The 18002-nt window shown below is 42.0% G+C and overlaps 2 long non-coding RNA genes across 2 annotated transcripts in view; one reads left to right on the top strand and one right to left on the bottom strand.

The window, feature by feature from the left end:
• Positions 1 to 4916: 4916 nt before the first annotated feature.
• Positions 4917 to 11922, bottom strand: LOC109311359. Its single transcript, XR_002101489.1, has 2 exons — positions 11841 to 11922; positions 4917 to 9182 (listed from the first exon to the last, which is right to left on the bottom strand). It is a non-coding gene; the product is annotated as an uncharacterized LOC109311359 (long non-coding RNA).
• A 3075-nt stretch (positions 11923 to 14997) lies between these two features.
• LOC109311463 overlaps positions 14998 to 18002 on the top strand; it is an 11796-nt gene continuing 8791 nt past the window's right edge. The window contains exon 1 of the long non-coding RNA XR_002101512.1: positions 14998 to 15092. This is a non-coding gene — a long non-coding RNA (uncharacterized LOC109311463). The remainder of the gene's footprint in view (positions 15093 to 18002) is intronic.

Genomic DNA, 18002 nt, shown 5'->3' with positions numbered 1-18002 from the left:
TAAAAGGCCACCAGGTTGGTCTGACAGGACCTGCCACTGATGAACCCATGCTGGTTGCCTCTAAGCATGCAGTCCCCTGCTGGCCCCTCCTGGATGTGTGCCAGCATAATTTTTTCGAACAACTTGCCTAGGATTGAGGTAAGACTAACCGACCTATAGTTTCCTGGGTCCTCCCTCCTGCCTTTTTTGAATATGGGGAAGATGTTGCACACTGGCTGCACTGGAATGGCAAGGCACCCCCTGATCACCTGGCAGCAGCAGCAGTGGTGGTGCAGAGTTGTGCTGCTTACTGCTGCTGGGTGGGCAGGGACACCTCATTATGGCAGTGCATGAGGCTCCCAGTGGTGCCACTGAGCCTCCCCTCCCTTCCCAGCTCTGTCTCAGAGGCCCTGGGTAGAGGGCAGCAGGGCAGGGAGCCATGTGCCCATAGTGGGCAGCCCACATCCACCCATGCCCCATGCACAAATCTGGAGGGCACATGTACCCCATGCCTCCCTCCCTGGGAGTGTGTGACCCCATTTTTTATCATTGTGACCCCAAATGGGGTTGCAACCCCAAGATTAGGAAATGCTGCTTTAAGTGGTTGCCCTTCCAAGTCAAACCCAAGGCAAGTTCTCTGGCATTCATATTACGTGATAAAGTACTCTATTTAACACACACAGATATGTTATGGAGGTGTTGGTAGTGAAATTCAAGCAAGACTGAAATCCATTTACACAACCATGTATTACACAACCATGATAGAATTATACCAATTTATCAGTAGTGTTGGATAGATGTAGCTGTGGTGGTTCAAGAATTATGCGAGAAGCAAGGATTTTTGTAGGTGATATATCTTTGTGGGTGATATATTCCTGCCCAAGTGCAGGGGGGCTGGATCTAATGATCTTGTGAGGTCCCTTCCAGCCCCTAACATCTATGAATCTTTTATTGGAACAGCTGCATGGACCAACTGCTGCAACAAGCTTGTCTAACAGTTGGTCCAATAAAAAGTATCACCCATAAAAATCATTGCCTCCAGCAATTTACTAGTATTTTTTCTTTAATAACACAGCTGTGAAAAATCCATAACGTGAATTTTGGAAAACTGTATTTTAAGGAATTTGATCTTTAAAATGGGAAAGGCTTGTTGCTCTCTCCAGGATTCAGTCTGCAATGAGTATTTGTGGGTTATATTCCAGGTTCTGCTGTTACCTTTGTCTGACCTTGAATAAAGCATTAACGGTTTCACCTGTTCTTTTTCAGTGGCACATCATAGTTTTTTGCTTGTATTTGTTTTCTATTTGAAAGATCCTGAGTTTCTGATGATGCTTCTATGGACATGTGTACATTTGGAGTCATTTCAAAGGGAAAGTTGCTGATCTGCTTCAAGTTTAATTCTCAATAAAGCAAGGTTGAAAGTGGAGTTGTTTCACTGGTTGAAACAAATCTCCTGTCCCCTTTTGAAATGACTTCAAATGTACATGTGTCCATACCCTACATGGTCGTCTGATACATGACTTGCCCATTACCCATACATACAACACGCTACAGTGATGTAGCAGCTAAAACTAACTGCATGCTATGTGCACGGCACAGTACTGGCAGTTACTGTGCCATGCTTTAGTACTTCCAAAAGGAAATACTGTATAGGACAACATGTAGACATGTGTTTGAAAACGATTTCCTATGGTGCATCTTGTTATTGAAAGAGCAGCAAAAACCTAATATCAGAAAAACTGACCTCTGATAGGTGAAATGCAGACTTATCAAAATGGTTGTCGTGGGCCTGAGTCACTTTGTATTTGAGAATGCAAGAGTGGGGGAACTGATGAAACTTGCAGATCAAAAGGGGTGAAACCTGTTAAAGAGAGAACAATTTACTCATATAACATTTCAAATGAAAAGATTTGAATGGATTTTACATGTTCAGTACAAAGGAAAAGCTACTCTGACTTTAGCATATTTTGGATAAGGCCTGTGGAGCAGCTTTGGTGCCAGGTGCTTTCTGAGGACAGAATCTTTAACAAGTGACTTAACTTCTCAGATTTCACTTTTTCTTTCTTTTTTGTTTAGCTGCATTAAAGTCAGTAGCTCTTTTCCAGATAATACTGTAGCTTTATCAGTCACAAATAGCAAAAGAACCAACAAAACCTTACTATGAATGAAATTTTAAAAAGGATCTTTAATAAGACCTAATTATGTTATATCCTGAATGAATATATTAAGGTAAATTAAAGTTATTCATGTTGAATTATTCAGTGTGCTATAGCATATGAAGCTTTAAAATGTGTCAGTTATTTAAGAGAAGAGAGGCTTAGCTGCTTTTTTAAAAATTTTTTTCCATGTGGTTAACCAGATATTTCCATGCAAGTGAAGCCTAAAAATATTTTCCACTACAGAATTGAAATGGTCTGTTCCATAAATATACTCTCACCTTATTGTATTATCACAAATATTTCTTATGAACAATTGATTTTATTTTATTTTTATTCTTTTATATTGTATAATGCTATTTTTCCTGTTAAATCGAAAATCAAAACTCAAATCTTTTTAACTGAGACTTGTACAAATTATACTTCATAGTAAAATCTTCAATGACTGAAGATTTTTGTCTTTTCCTTATTTAATTAAGTCTTTCTTATCATGAACATATCTTATGAATATGAACCAGCATCTTAGGTTAATATATGATAAACAATTGTCTGTAATTATTCCTTGCCTGTGGAGGTAGAAAATAAAATTTTGTTTAATTTGTGGTCCAAGCCTGTTGCATTCACTGAGATGTGGAAGCACTGAATTTTATTGAGTCTATTAAATATGACTGTTCTTGTAATGGGTCATTTTGTGTACCATACTATGTATTAGTTGCTTGCTGCCATCCATGCTAACAATAGCAGTTTTTCTGTGTTCCTTTTCGACAACTTTGTCTATGAAACAATTAACTTGTCCGAACCTTGCTACAGTGTGGCAGTCACTGCTTTTGGAATCTGGAAGGGACAGCACCCTGTAAATGTAAAATAGTCTACTTAATACAGCAGTTATTGAAATCTAGCCCAGGCCTTCTGTCCCCCCATATACATTGCTACCACTGGCTTTTGATAGAACTAAACATGTAAAAGGTTTGCAAGATCATGGCTTTCTTGTTACCTATAGAATGGATTACATGTTTATCTTTGAACTCCTCCCATAGTGCCTGTAGTTTACTTCCATTGTTATTTAAATACAGGATAAGTATATGTTCACTAAGCATCTGTTACAAAAGAATGCATAAATTCCTTTAAAAAATTACAAAACTTACCATAAGTCCAACAGATGTGAAGAAAAGTACATTCATTACTTTGCATTCTTGACAGCGTGAGATGGCAGAGTAGGAAAGTGTGGGGTTTTCTGCCTCTCTTGCAAACTGCTTTGGGAACTCTGCCTGCATGTTGTATTTTACGTGCCAGACATGGTATTTTCCTGTTTTCATTTCATGACGTGCTGTAAGCAATAGTAGCATTTAAATAAACCATGTTGGCCAAACCAGATAAGCACTTTGAACACCGCTTTATAGGCTCTAGCTAATGTTTCAGCTGCCTCCTTTTCAGTGTCTTCAGATAAAAGCCAAGTGGTTCAGAAATGATAAACAGAACTCTGTTTCATGGAATGGAAAGTGCTGCTGTGGAATTGGTTTTCCCTTCCCCTCCACACTGCCTGTCTATATTTATTCTTGGGCTCGGAATACCAGAAGCCAGGAAGTGCCTCATCCCAAAGCAATACTTCTGTATGCTTGATAGACTTCTGACAGGTTTTTCTGTCTACTATGCTCCCTATTCAGAACAAACATTTTAACATGTCGATAATAATCAGAAAACTTCCATGTATATATCTATGTATACCTGAATGTAGTGCAACATCCTGCTTTGTTACTCACATGTTAAATGTAGTATTTTCCTACGTTGTTTGCCATATACTGTTTTTTCTTCTATTCATTTGATTTCAGTAGGGTTTCACAGAGCAGAATGTGACCCATTTTTACAGCCAGTACAACAACATTTATTTGTCATCTCATGCACAAAGGCAGCCATCTGCACTTAGTCTGAATGCTTAAATTCAGATTAGAGGAAATGAGAAAAAAATATAATGGGAAAGTGCACTTCTCTTATATATTGTATTAACACTGCCTCACAAAATGGCAGTTAGTTTTCAAAAATGTAAAAGCTTAGTGGAGAAAAAGCAGTCATAAGTTACAATGCAGCACAAATCATAATATTGCCATGTTTCTTGCCAATTGTCTTGTCCTATACGAGGTCGTGTATTGCATGCAAAATTTAACAATGCCAAAAAATGCTTATCTTGCATGCATAACTCTCATGGAAATCAGGCATGGATGTAAGGACAGAATTTAGTCCTGGTCTCTCACCTGATAACATTAAAGCCTTTTTAAGTCAAGCAACATCACTGCAGGGCTAGTAAAGGATATAGATATACTTTGGTCACCACTAAGGGAATTTTCTCCTTGGAGCTGGAACAGTGCAGTTATCTAATATTAATTAGTGATAGTCACCCCTAAATTTTTTCTTTTGGGGGGGCTATATCCATTGAGTTCCTATAAGGCATGTTTTCCAGCACTTTAATCATTTTCATGGTTCTGTTGAAGAACTGGAGAGGGCTCAGACATAATGAACTGTGGACACCAGAACTGCATGCAGGCTTCCAGGGGCTATCAGCTTGGTGCTCCCCCTTCCTTGATCTCATCATTTCTTTCAGTCACAGAATGACACTGGGAGTCATGTTTGGCTGATTATTCGCTATGACCCCAAAGTCCTCTTCAGAAGCACTGCTTCCTGTAAAGTATCACTTACTTTCTTCCTAGAGATATGACCCTATATGTAATATTCTTTAGCCCATTCTATCAAACAGAGCAGTTTGCAGTGCATCAGTGACCTGTTTTCTCAGCTATTTAATGCTCCCTCAATCAGTGTGAGTTGCAAACTTTTTTATTTGTGATTTTGTGTTTTCTTTCAAATGACTGATTAAAACTTGCTGGCCTTTCCTTCAGAAGTAGAAGTTTATTTAAAGCTTTTGCCAAAACAGTACAATAAAAACAATAAAATGATATTATAAAACAGTATTTATATAAATTGTAATTTTACTAAAAGTATATAATAGGATTATCCATTGTACTAGTTTACACAAAATTAAAACAGAACGTGATGTATGATGATATTAAAGAAAATGTAAAATGAAGTCATGAATGATAAAATAAAAGAGGAAAATTCTATTTGATTTTGATTTGGGCCCTTATTTTTGGTTCAAACAGCACCTATACCTAAGGTGTATAGGACAAAAAGAATCCAGATTTGTTTTTCTTCATCACCCTACTATTTAATATTTCCCATTAATGAAGATATTAATTTCCCTCTCATTTCTTCAAAAACATATGAGACCACAGATAATTATTTAAGTCACCGATCACTATCTTTCTACAAAAGCATAATCTGTCTGAATATGGAGTCCAACATGACCTGCCCATGGTGATTGCAAATCTCATTAAAGGGAATCTCAATCTAGTAATGCCCTCTCATTGTTTGTCATTTTGCACCTGGGCCAAAGGAGTGTTTTATAAAAGGGGAAGTTTGCAAATCTCACTGCCAGCATATCTGTCTGCATGCTGCTATCTTTAATTCCTAAACGTATGTTTTGTTTTAAATACCAGGGAAATATTGGATAAGTGATTTTCAGTACATTTGTCTGGAGGAGAATATAGATATTCTTTAGCCATCCAAACCAAGGTTTATTTGGCAGAGGAGAGGCTTCCAAAATGGACTATCTGGTAGGCATAATGCATCTAATTTTTATTCAGTAATTTAGGGTTCTTAATTGAGCTAAAGTGCTCAAATTTTATCAGTCTAATTTCAGAGTGGTTTTCACATGAACCATAGCAACCCTTTCCTTCAGTCTAAGACCATGTGCCAGGCTTGGGATACTGACACCTTCCTTTACCATTGAATTGCCAGCACCTCATGAAGACCACTGTCAGTAACTCCTATATCTAGTGTCTGTTTCTTTATCTGGTAGTGGCTGTAGAGCCAATCTCTGTTTCTGGGAGTGATGGAGCACGGCTAGAACTAGATCCTGTCATGACTTTTTGCTAGTACAGGAGGAGCCCAGGATCATAATTGGCTACTCTGCACCAACAAGTAGAAACTTTCATGGCTGGGACACTCCACACATAATGGAGCTCCCAGCTGTCGAGTGTACTAGGCAGCCCCATGGCTGGCAGATCGCAGTTGATGTGGTCTCCCAGCCATGGAGGTGCCTGGGGCATCCCTGCAGCTGGCAACCCTGTCAGCTGTGAGCTCTCACTCTCTGGGGTGTATATGGGACCCCAGCTGAGAGCCTGATCAGTTGATGGGGCTCCCAGCCACACGTTCATGCATGTTAGTAAGGAGCTACAAAGTTACTACACATTAGGCATGTCTACATGAGATTTATTAGCACAGTAAACATTGTGCATCTAAACATGTGCACCTATTAGTCTGGAATAAATTAATTTACTCTGCAGTGGGATAGTACTTGTATTTCTTTACAAGTACTATTATGCTGTGGACTAAAACACTTGGCAGCAGTATACATGTAGATGCTGCCCTGGCTGGCTGGGGCACAAGGTGCTGCCTGCTGGCTAGTCCCACACTGAAACAACCTCATGTTCCAGACAGCCCTTTTGCAGCAGGATGAGCCAGTGGGGAGCAGCCCTTGGCTGGCAGACTGACCCCTTGGGCCCCCTTGCTAGCTGGAGCTGCTCCAACCCAGCTCAACATGCTGTGATAAGCAGCAGAGTTTATTGCATCACTTTAATATGGACATGCAGACACATCAGTTTTTTGGAATAACTTTGTGACTTATTCCTCCTTTTATCACTCCATTAATTGATCTAAATGTGTGACAGGTAACACCTTAAGCTGTAATTAATTGGTTAATCATGTGTTAAGTATAACATATAGATGGAAACTTAGATACATTAACAAGGAGTTTGCAGAGGTACCTGTGAGCAGTCTCCAGCTTTTTCAAAGAGGGCCATCAATTCTTGAGTGAACATTACATGCATGCCCTAACAAAGTGCTCCCTCATTCTTAAGTTCTGAATTATTAGGAAATCTGTTCAATGTGCCATATTCCACAGTACCATTTCCACAGTACTACTTCTAGCAGTTCTTCTCTCACCAAAGTAATGACCCAGCCTTCCCTGACAGATGTGAGAGGATTCCAACATAAAGGGCACTTCTACACATGCTCGGGGAAAAGGGTGGGCACTTTAATTAGAGCTGCTCTCGGAGCCGCTGTAACTAAAACGCTGAAGCATCTTGTGTATCAGCATCCCTGTGCTTGAAAATGGTGACGGGTATTTGAACTGAAGTTTGTTCAAATGTCCCTGCCACCATTTTCAAGTGCAGAGAGACTGATATGCAAGATGCAGGTGGCTCCTTAGAGCGTGGTAATTGGCATGCTCCAGCAGACTCAGTTAATCGAGACTGCTCCAACATGCTGTAATTACAGCACATCAGAGCAACCACCACGTTCTTGTACAGGCACCCAAAGCGTCATGGCCAGGGGACCACTTTAATTTTTCTGCATAAGTGAGTTTTGCTCAACAAAGAGAGAGAGGGAATTTTATTACATGTATTTTCTCCTTTCAGGTTTTCTGCAAAATTCCTGCCAAATATAAGTTTAAAAACTGGCAAAAAAGGACTGCAAAATTTACCGGTATTTACCAAAAATCTATGGAATTACACCACAGATGTAGGCATAGATGAACAAGCTAAAAACATTTTTATTTTATTTTTTATCATGCTGGATTAGATTTTTTGTTATTTACTCTCTGAGTCTAGGAGATTCAAGAGTGGTTACAGTTACAGTTGCTCAAACAGAGTATGCATTCATTTCCAGTGATCTTAAAAACATGTCCATTAAATGGTAAATTCAGAGGCTGATATAAAAAGTGTCATTGGTTCTGCTACCTGTGGAACACTTGCTTATACTGACAAGATGGCTGAATGTGCCTCTGCAAGTGTGCCCCTACCCAATATGACTGTATATCACCATAGGGGTACAGAGTCAGAGTTAGGGTTGACATGTTAGTATTTTTGATATACAGTAATCTGTATACTACATCTGTATCCATATGTTAGCAAAAACTAGTTAGTTAGCATTATATTGTAAAAATGTCTGTGAGAAGAGCTGAGACTCTAATGGCAAAAATGTGAAATTAAGTATTTTAGAATCACAGTTTAAAGTTAAATAAAACTTCCTAAAACAAGCTGCTTTCAATAAGCATGTAGATAACATAGGATTAAAATCAATTTACTGTGACTTGCTAATAAGTACATTAAATGCAGTTTAAAGATAGGTTCAAATCAAGCTCTTATACCTGAATTCTGGGGAAAGAGATATGTGAGGATCCAAGCTTTCCAGCGTGGGATCTATCCCTAATGGCCTTAATTCTGAACTTGTACTTCCTGTGCAATTGCATCCTTTGTGACAGGGAAGCTTGCTATTCTAGTGAAGAGAGCTATTAGTGATTATGACATCTCATTGTGATTTGTAGTTCTCTAGGCTCCGCTTCTGTAGCAGTAGGCCAAAAGACTCATTCTGGCTCACGGTAACTTGACGGCTAGCTTTCTGAAGTGCTTCAGGTCATATGCCATTAAAATAAGTGCAATTATTGCAAAGATGATCAAAACAAGATCCCGCCAAAAGAACTCAAGGCATTTGATTGGGAAAAGTGTCCTACAGCCATCTAGCTCATTCCCACTTAACTGGCTCAAAGGCTTTCCCTTAATGGAAGCTGGGCTTGCACAGCTGAGGTTAGTGAGAGAAGACTTGAAGTCTTCCAACCAGAGTTTGAGATATAGAATGTGGCAGTCACAATTCCAGGGATTGTTGAGTATGTTCACTTCTTCCAGGCTGACTAAGCTGTCAAATACACCATTAGGAACAGTGGTCAAGCTGTTATTCTGTAGATAAAGTTGCCTGGTGCTAGCAGGCAGGGCAGGCACTTCCTTTAGTCCCCTTGAGCTGCAGTCAATTAGCTGGATCTTCAGTCCTTTGGGTGACTTGCATATGCAAGGAGGAGGGCAGACTTCAGCTTGGACTGTGCTAACCAGTAGTAAGACAGCAACTCCTGCAGCAGTAGGGAACTCCATCTTGATCATGTTTTAACTACAGAAAAGACAACATCATTTAATAAAAATCATGTATTGGTAGTTACAATTCTGAAGGTCAAGCTATAATGTAACATTGTTTCCAGTGTTACCTCCTGTTTCAGTGGAAGTGGACTATCCTGGCAGAGTTTCTTTTCCCTCTCTAGTTCACATAATGCTGTTCTCCCTGACACTGGCTAATGCAAATGTATTTGTGAAAATACCACAACTACAATGTTTATCATTTCACTCCATTATAATATAAAATAATACTTCCAAAGCTCTTTTATTGAAGTAGCTCAAGAAGGTCGAAATTAGATCTCAGATAATGTAAAACAAAGGCTTTTGATTCTGGTTCCAGGCTTACTCATATTTAGAATATTGAAACATTTAAATTCGGTTCTGAAATGAGATTTTGGATATTTGAGCTCACGAGATTTCAGCCATGCTGAACAGTTTAAAATGTTTTCTAATCATGTACCCTTCAGAGATTTTTAGCTACATCTCATTTAGACATTAGAAAACGTTCATAATCTATCATATCAAAACAATCTGTAAGAAAATCAAAGGAGTGTAGATTAGAGTCTTTTCTTAACTTATTCATTTCACACTTTAAACTTTTAGAAGTTAAAGAGCATGGATAACAACCTACAATAAAGATCTATAAGTTATGCTTATGTGCTCTGATACTGCTTCCAACTCTACTCCCATGTCTTAGGATGACAGGTAAATCATTCATTTGCTCTAACAAACTCAGTTTTGTGGAACTGCTTCTCATCATCTAACCCACCCATGCTCACTTCAAAACTCCTGATAATGTTTCCATCCTTCAGATACCTCTTTCCCCTACCCTATCCCCTCCAGTATTGTTTTAAGCATGGCCAAGCTTGGGACTAAATTGGAAATTCAGGCCAATTTCCCTTGTGCTACTAGGGGACTACAGGTCCAAATTTGGAGCTTGGCACCATCTTTTGTTATAACAATAGTTTACCCCGTAATTAATAGTTTTTCTTTTTAATACACCATTTAACGGCACATTTTAAAGAAAATAATTCTGATTTGTGTAGTACCCAGGATGTATACTGTGGGTGTGGCATATAGTTTAAAAGTATGGGCTTTTGTTACAATGTACTGCAAGCAATGTGCCTCTTAGCTAAAAGAAAATGAGAATGCCTGAATTATGGAGGTTTTCTTGCAGACAGAAGAAGTTGGAAGGCTTTCATAAGAGTGATTGAAAAATTAGACTGGTCAAAGCACTGAAGCTCACAAGCAGATAGAGGAGACCTATTAAATAATTTTTATCTGTAACGTTTAATGGCAGAGTGGCTTTTACAAAGAAGTAATCTAGAATTTGTATTCTGTAGATGTCAGTATGGAGTTTGGACAGAAAGCTCTTCTGTGATAATATCTTAAAAGTGACTAGACTAAACTCCAGTGAGAAAATATTTCAAAAGAAAGGCTTAAAAAAACTAAACAAACAAAAAAGATGACATGGTTTTCTTGCAGGAAATTTTAATAAAGGCTAAGGTTGGCAAAATGCCTATTTGGTTAGATTTACTTTTGACAATTATTTGCTTCAAAGTTCAGGGGATGTGTGAATTTCTTTTTAAATATCAAGGGATTCAATTTTGGTCAAGCCTTTACTCTTTGAATATGAAATGATGTTTTAGGCATTCTGCATGTGTCTAGATATGGATAGAATAGCACCATGTTTTATTCCCCTTCCATTTTTTTAAATGGGCAAAACAATTAAAATTTGTCTACTGAAAAGTGTCCGTCATGGTATGTCAAACCTGCTTTAGAAATCAGCCCTTCTGAAATGGGATAGTAAAATACTCGTCCTGTTGTCTGCATAAAATCCTTGGTTTTATTACTATTTATGTCAGTGAGAGGTCAAAACATAGCTGCAACCACAAGCATAGCTGAGAAAATGTCCCTTCTTATATAGCAAAATCAACAAATTGAAGCACATGGCTTTAGGCTGCATTTCCAGTGAATTTTTAATAATGATGAGAAAACACTGACAGCTCTGGAGTTTTTAAATCTTGAGTGGAACAGATTTCATAAATGCAATATTGCAGCCATCTGGATTTTGTTAAATAGAAGTTTATCCTTATTTTGAAGTAGTTTGGAAAGTCTAAAATTGTCCAAACAAAACTCCTGCAGTGTGTGGTGAAACACTTACAAAATAAAGAGCACACACAGGCATCCTAAGAGATCTCGCATTTTATTAGCTCTATTTCCAAATATTTGATGGAGCCACATGCTCAAGAAATAATGCAGCTCATGTAATTAATTTCTCAAGTTAAGCAATTTCAGATTTAGCCTGGAAGTCTGAGTGAAATACTTTCCCCTACAATTTAAGTAGGATTTTATTCCATATTATTACAAACAACATAGCTGAAATGTTAATTTTTGAAAATTGCTAATCTCATCCTAATCACAAAATAACCCTCTAAGTATAAAGTGCCGTCTTACACCTTAAAAATTTCAGTAGAGACTGGTAACTTCCTAAAGATGCACCTTAAAATAAGAGTATTTGATCTGACTAAAATTTGGTAAACAACGTGTATCTTAAGGCACCTGTGTTACTGTATAATCTGTAAACACCAACAAATGCCAAATTAAATTGAAATAAGACCTAAGAAACAACAAATGGGTTGGCTGCAGGACTTACCCTTAGTTTTTGGTGTGCGATTCTTTTCTTTTCTCTCCGTGCGGTGGAGCTCCGGATGAAATGGAACAAATTTAGTTGGCTTTTCAAAGATAAAGAAAGAAACATAAGTAGAATATGAGCCTTTTCCTGTGTGTAACAGGAAGCCTTTCTCCTTGGGAAAAGCATGGTATCATCTGGCTGTTGGAGCTTTTGTAATCATTTCAGCACAAATAAATGAAAAGGATTCTGTGGTTTTTATTTTTTCATAGAGTTCTTTTCTCTTTAAAAGATGGCAGGTTTTTAAACAGTGAAAAGACTCATGGCAAGTATTAATCAGTAATACAATCAAGCTTAGACTTGATCACTCCCACGTGGGGCAGGATAAAGACATATATATTAAGATTATAGAGCAGATAATGTTAGCTCATTAAACAGTTCTGGGTTTTTTAATAAGCCAAGGATGTATATATTCTGCCCTTTTTTCTGAACTTGTAAAACTTATGAAAATACATTGTAGTATCCACATGTGAATGACTTACAGTAAGTATCGACTTTTTTGTGTAAGACAGTGGTGTAGGCTCATTAGAATATACTGTACAGTTCAGAGACGGATTCATTCATACCAGAAGAGGGTTGGAGGACTGGAAAGTTTATCCTAAATGAGGACATGGAAACAACTTGATGGACATTTATACATGTGCTCTGGGAAGTGGGGGGAGGGGGCTTTAATTAAAGCACCTAGAGCACGTGGTATCAGTGTCCCCACACTTAAAAGTGGGGGTGGGGGTGCTTTAACTAAAGCTCATTCAATAAATTTACTGAACTAAAGCTTATCAAATGAGCTTTAGTTAAAGTGCTGCCGCCCCCATTATTGTGTGTGGGGATGCTGATACACATGATGCTGAAGTCTGCTGGAGTTCAGTAATTATCGTGCGTCAGCAAACTTGATTAATCAAGTCTCCTCTGATGTATAATTACAGTACATTAGAGCAGCCTCAATGTATGTGTATAGGTGCCCGATACGTCTAGCCTGGCAAAATGAAGACTGAGAGGTATGATTGCTCCTTATCTGTACATTTGGGAGTAAATATCAGGGAAAATGGATCTATTTAAGCCAAGGGGCAACGTTAACACAAGAACAAATGAGTGTAAGTCACTTAAATGAGGGTTAGTCCCAAAATTTTACTTGTGTAAAATCATGACTTGTGGGTCCTAGAAAGAAGAATCCAGTGGCCTAGTGTTTAGGGCACTTGCCCAGAAATCGGGACACCCAGGTTCAAGGTCCCACTAAAGACAGGGATTGAGCCTTTGTCTCCTGTTTCCTATCAACGTTCCCTTACCATTAGGCTACAGAATGGGCCTTGCCCAGGTCCTTAGCCTCTGCTCTTGCCAGTAACCTCTCCCTCTTGGCAGTTATTTCAATGTCTGTTCTGCATTCTCAGATGACCAATACTTATTCCCTCACAAGCCTTTTTTGTCCAGTTACCCCCTTTTGATTTGAGAACACCACTGAATATAAGGCCTTGCTACATATTTGGAAAACGTAGTTCACGTTTTCTGCTTTTTCCTTTAATCTTTCTTCTGCTCTTCTGTCCTTGAATTGATCCTCTCTACATGGTTTTCCTTATCTCCTTGAGGCCAGCACCTCTATACCTGAGGCCTTTCTTTGTGAGAGAGGTGTGTTTTATATATCATACACACACACAGATAAAGCCGGTATGCTTTGGACCCAGCACCTGCCCCATATTTGAAAGTGATTTCTGAAATGTAAGTTAAGCATGTGAAGGGGGGGTAGCAGTGGCTGGTCACTGTCTAGCCAGCCGGACGCAGAGAGAGACGCTTGCATGTGACCACTCCACATCTGGCCATGGCTCTGGGATGAGCCGCTACTACTCCGGGATCACCCACCAAATTGCCAGATAGCAGAGCGTGCTGGATTTTTAAAACCCAGATTTATGAGGTTCTACTTGTATATATTAGTGGACCAACGTTTCACTCTGTTCTTCCCCCATTTTTCAGAATATTTCTCATCAGCAGGGATCCTGGTTTTCTCCATTTTAAAACCACAAATTCTCTGATTTTAAAAACCCCTGCAAGTTCTCTGATTAAAATATCCCAAATCCGTGTTTTTTCCACAATTAAAATGAAACACAGTATTATATTGATTCCAAACAAAAAAAAGAGGCCTGTCACATGTAGTGGGGAGGGGTTATACGATTATGGGGGGGCAGTGATATGCCAGTGCCCTGCCCATTGTGTTGCCCCTTACTCCCAAGCCAGACCCCCCCAACCCCTGCTGCTGCCCTTCACTCCCAATCCATAGACCCCAGCCCTACCAGCAATGTTCCCTCTAAGGAGTCCATGAGCATGCTGTTTCAGCCCAAGAGCGCGCCACTGGTAAGTGTCCCAAAGTAAGTATCCAGATGGGAGCATGCAAGGTTCAACCACCACCCTTTTCCATGCTAACTGCTGCTCCGAGCAGCACAGTGGAGTACTGTGGGGCAGCCATGGGCTGGATACAATCAATTAATTCAACTGAAAGGGATGCATCAGGGCTGGCATGGGACACTTACTGAAGGTAAGCTCCTCACTCCTCACGCAGGGCAAGCAGTGGCTCCTCCCCAAGGCAAGACAGGGACGGGGACAGGGAACTGCTCTGCTTCCCTGCATCACCTTGGAGTGAGGAGGCACATGGTGTCAGCGCTGGGGAGCAGAGCAGTTCCCCAGAGCCGGTGGAGCCCATGCTAGCCCCCAGCCCCATGTGTCCCAGCCACCAGCAGAGAGTTTGGGATTGATTGAGTGTGGTCAGGGGATAGAAAGGTAAAAAAGGTTTATTGACTTAACAAAAACACAACTATGCATAGTAACAGGACAAACAATGACAGACAAGAATAATTTGTGTTGGCAACTTATTGGTAGTCCCTTCTGAAGCCTGATGTATGACAAGTTTCTCTTTCCACAAAGCTCAGCAAAGTCAGACGTCCCCGATCAGCGCTGTCCAAGAGGTACCGGGAAGGACCCTGGTATTCAGTGCTTGGGCTCCTTGAGATCTATGGGCCCACTGATCCAGGTCAACAGCTAATTTAATCCCTTTCACAGACCTGTATCTTCCTTCTGAATGATTTCCGGATGTTTCAGCCAATTTATAACTTCTGAACTGTGCTGATAACTTAGCCACTCAGATTCTTTTTATTTCAACTGTCCTAAGACTGACCAATAGCAGTACAAGCCTTGCATTCTTTTGATAAGGTTAAATTTTAACTACACCACAGGGTCTTACTGGCCCTGCCAGTGCCCTTCAGTCTCTACCCACAGTCCCATGGGCCCTGATGGTGCCCCTCACTCCCCACGCACAGCCCCCTGCCTCACCCTAACCCTGCCTGAGAGGCCTCCCAGCTGCCAGGGCTATGAACCCAGTGACTCAGTTCTACAGCCCCCTGCCCTCATAGCAGGGCCTGAGCCCCAGCTGCTGCCTGTGGAAAGTGAAGTTGCTGCAGTGGAGCAGAGCCTGGAGCCCAGAGTCTAGCTCTCCCTCCCCCGTGGGTGGTATTGCTGGAGCAGACTCTATGTGGGAGTGGGGCATGGATACAGGATGGTGGCTTCAAGTAGGGGCTCCCCACCCTGATGCCCTCCCCCTGGAGCCTATGTGGCCCAGTGGACAGGACCCAGCACAGCACAGCAGGGCAGAGCATAGCAGGGAGACTCAGTGCCATCAGTGCAAGCCCCATGCTGCCATAATAAGACACCCCCTGCCCATCTAGCACCAAATTGTACCTGCCTCTATTGCCAGGCAGGGAGCACTTCACCATAGCAGCATGGGGCTTCCAGAGGCAGTACCAAGCCTCCCCACCCTGTTCTGTCCTTCTGTGCTGAATCCCACTGTCATAATGCACTTAGGTACCCTGTGCCAGAAAGCAGAAATGGCTCGGGAGAGATCCCTAGTGGTGAGAAGGGGGCGGCTCAGCTGCCAGTCACCAGGGCAGCACAGGTGCTGGTTGCTAGGACAACCAGTGAAAACCAGCTAACAGGAAGGGGCAGGGCTTAGCCCTTCTTAAGCCCAGGCATGAGGCCAGGAGGGCAGTTCCCCTCTGGTGGCCAAGGAAGGGGGAGCTCAGCCAGTGTAGAGAGAGAGGAATAGCCTGTCTGCATGAGCATCCCCTGGTTGCTGCCATGGGTTGTAGTATTTCCCGGTAGGGATTGAATGTTGTTCTGACCATACGGTTTAGCTTTATGTTATAGCCCGGGGGCTTGTGTTACTGTTTGTTGTTGTTGTTAGACCAGAGGACTGGGTGAGGCTATTAGGGGTTTGGAGGAGGCCTCATAGGGGCTCCACAGTAGCGTGAAGACCCCAGTGCCAGAGAGGGCACAACATTCAGGGGTGCACTGACCCCAGCCCTGAGAAGGGGTGTAGAGGATTGGGGGCCAGGTAAGGCTGAGGCCGCCTGAGCCCCACAGGAAATTTAAGACCCAAGGAGGGGATTTGGGGACCAGGCATGACTACGGCCACCTGACCCCCAATGCAAGAGGCCCCAGTGCAGGCAGTTGTGAGAGGCCCCAAAAGGGAGACAAGCCAGAGAGTGCTCGTGGGGGCACAGGCTGCGAGACAAGCCAGAGAGCGCCCGTGGGGCACAGAGTGTGGAATTGACCAAACAACGTCTGGTACATCTGAGAGGCTTGGGGTGTGGTACAGGGGTAGTTGGAGCCATGCATAGCCCATAAGGCTGGGGTGCACTGAATCACCCAAGATTGAACACAGACTGGGAGACATCAGGGCACCTTATCAGAGGGGACTAAGGGCAGGCTCCTTAAACATTATTAACATCAAAGACGTGGCAAGAGAGACTGTGAGTGTGCTTTTTATATCACATTGGCACAGTAGGGGGCGCTAGGGGAGTTAACGGCCACCCCTAGGACCCTGCCCTGTTACACCCACCTACTGGGTCACATAAACCCCAGCAGGGAGGGCAGCAGGGCAGTTTCACAGGATGGGGTACCCAGGGATGGACATGACACACCTAGGGCTCCATGACCATGCCAATCTTGCCCAACAGGCACTTCTTTCCTCATCTGCCATGTCTTGTTGGTAATTATAATAAATAGGGAGGCTGTCTTCAAGTTTGTGCTTGGACACAGTCCTGATGGACCCCACTGAACCCTGTGGGTTTTTGGACCCCTTTTTGGATCCCACTCAAAATGGATGCCTCACAGGACACTCTCAGTCTTATGGGTTATATGGGGATGTATGGCTCCAAAACCACGTCTTTACCACACCCCAATTCTCACAGATGGTATTTAAACATTGCCACTCTGGGCTCCTTGCTATAGCTCAGCCTCTTGTCATCACGACGCTCTCCACAGCTCTGTCTCTGTGCCCACACTGGCACTATGCTCTCCACAGCCCCTTTGTCATCGCACTCCTGGTGCTGGGGTTCCCCACACTGTAGTGGGCCCCCTAATGAGGCCTCATCCTCCCCCATTGCCTCAGCCTGATTCACCGGTTTATAAATAGCAACAAAAATATGAACCCCTGGGCTACAACAAGTGGTTCAGGGTGCACTCTGTCCCTTTAAAAAAGCCAAACTCCACCCCCCCAACACTAAGTGTCTTGTAGGCCAGGGTACCTGGAGCCCTTTAATCATACCAGAAGCAGAACAGGCAGTCAAGCCTCTCGGGTTAGTTTCCTATATAAGAGCTCCTTCCCCTTTGGCTGCTGACAGAGAACTAACCCCCTAGTCCCAGCCTTGGAGTTTATATGTGCCCAGGGCCCTGCCTCTTCCGGTCAGCTGGCCCACTGCAGGTGCAGGCTAATTCCCGCCTTATGCCTGCTACCACAGTAACCTGCACCTGCGGGGTTCCTGTCTGACTCCTAGGGCCCTCTCTCTAGGCAGTTTCTGCCCTTAAAGAAGCAGGCACCTTAGTGCCCTGCGACAAGCAGGAAGCCCCAAGCACACAGCTACCAGTCTACACCTGTCCCCACCCCATGCACAAATATGGGGGTACATGCAATAAGAAATTGTTTTTTAGATATATTAAAAGACAATAAGAAATTGTTTTTTAGATATATAGGGAGTAAAAGGAAGGCCCAGGGAGGAATAGGACCTCTGCTAAATGGGCAGAAACAATTGGTGACGGACAGAGGGGACAAGGCTGAACTCCTCAACGAGTTCTTCGCCTCAGTGTTCC

Source organism: Crocodylus porosus, unplaced genomic scaffold, assembly GCF_001723895.1.
Source record: "Crocodylus porosus isolate Cpor-Errol unplaced genomic scaffold, CroPor_comp1, whole genome shotgun sequence".
Classification (NCBI taxonomy): Eukaryota; Metazoa; Chordata; order Crocodylia; family Crocodylidae; genus Crocodylus; species Crocodylus porosus.
The sequence above is the reverse complement of the archived record's forward strand: the minus strand, read 5'-3'. Positions and strand labels throughout refer to the sequence as shown.